Raw genomic sequence first — 1572 nt, 5'->3', positions numbered from 1 at the left:
GGAATGAGGTCCAGGGTGTTATTAAGACTGCCCTGGTCAGTGGTGGAGCTGAGCCAGAGTCTGATGCAAGGGAAAAGGGTAGCAGGAGGCCTCTAGATCCTGCATTAATTGATGGATTGATCAATGTGGAGATCAGGGAAGGAAACAGACTTCATCTGGCCTCCCATATGCCCCTACAGTCAGATCTTCCCTCATTTTACTTTTTAATAAGTAGTCCTTGGGGCACCTGAGTGGCCCAGTCAGTTAAGCTTCTGACTTCAGCTAAGGTTATGATCTCACAGTTTGTGGGATTGAGCCCCACATCAGGCTCTGTGCTGACAGCTCAGAGCCTGGAACCTGCTTCAGATCCTGTGTCCAAAGTTCTGGGATACAATTTTTTCTAATTGCAGTGTTGTTGACACACAATGTTACAACACGGTAAGCCCACAACTCTATACATACTGCTATACATACTGCATAAGTGTAGCTACCTTCTGTCACCATACACCACTAGTACAATACCATTGACCACATATTCCCTATACAGCACATTCTATCAGTCCTGGGACAGTTGTTACCAGAGACACATGCTTCTCACCTGAACAGCAGAGTTTGCTTTGGATAATCTTATTCTACATGTTTTGCCCACATTTCTATTGTCTGCTTCTTCCCACTGGCCTTAGGATACTCAGGTCAGGTAACATATTTACTGCTGCTACTTTCCCTAGTATGGAGACCAGGAATATGATGGGTTCACACACTCCCTCCTTCTGGAGAGTTTCCTGGATATTCTCCCAAATAGTCTGCAGGCCTCATTCCTCTGAGAGGACATTTGCACTGAGGTCTCTATCCAACCTGGTCCAGATGATGTAGAACCTCTTATCCAGGCCTTGTATGGTTTTGGCAAGCTTCACAAGATTCACGCTGAACTGTTCAGATGCAATGATGATAAAAAGGTCGTACTGGCTAAACCTCTCTTCCAGATAGTTCTCCAGGCTTAGTGTGGCAGTCCCTGTGCCTGGCAGTTCCCATAGCACCACAGTGGGAATGTGGGAGAGTAGCAAGTGGGATCTGGTGCTCCTTACCACTCAAGTGGGAGCAAAGGACTCCTCCTCATGCCCAATTTCCCACAGTATGTTGATGAAAGAGGACTAGCCATTGCCAGAGTCCCCAGTCACAGCAATGCTCACTGGAGCACTGGCTACTGTTTCCAGGGTCCCCCTGACCACAGAGATCACTTCACTTCTCCCAAAGCCTTTTCTATGTTCATGACACCCACTTTAGATAAGACATTTTGACCCATATTGTATTGCATAAAAGAGGTGAAGGATGTAGGTAATGAAGTGTGAAGGGATGAGGAAAACTCTGTCATGTTGCTGAACAGTGGACTGACTTGTAAATATAGGAATAGCAAAGAAGTTAGAAGGTCCAGGTGCACAGGGCAGCAGAGGATTCATCAGACTTGGTATCCCAGACTGAGGGTTTCAGATCCACACCCAACTCACTGCAAAGACATTTAGAACAGAAACAGCAAGTCTCTGCAAAAATCTTTGAGAGTTTGTAAAAAATTTAAACATATTAGTCAATCATAGA

General features: G+C 45.5%; 1 pseudogene; it reads right to left on the bottom strand.

Moving 5' to 3' along the window:
* Window positions 1-632: 632 nt before the first annotated feature.
* Window positions 633-1351, bottom strand: LOC144216889 (immunity-related GTPase family M protein pseudogene; annotated as a pseudogene).
* Window positions 1352-1572: the final 221 nt, after the last annotated feature.

This window comes from Crocuta crocuta, unplaced genomic scaffold (genome assembly GCF_008692635.1).
Source record: "Crocuta crocuta isolate KB4526 unplaced genomic scaffold, BGI_CrCroc_1.0 scaffold218, whole genome shotgun sequence".
NCBI classification, from domain to species: domain Eukaryota; kingdom Metazoa; phylum Chordata; class Mammalia; order Carnivora; family Hyaenidae; genus Crocuta; species Crocuta crocuta.
The sequence above is the reverse complement of the archived record's forward strand: the minus strand, read 5'-3'. Positions and strand labels throughout refer to the sequence as shown.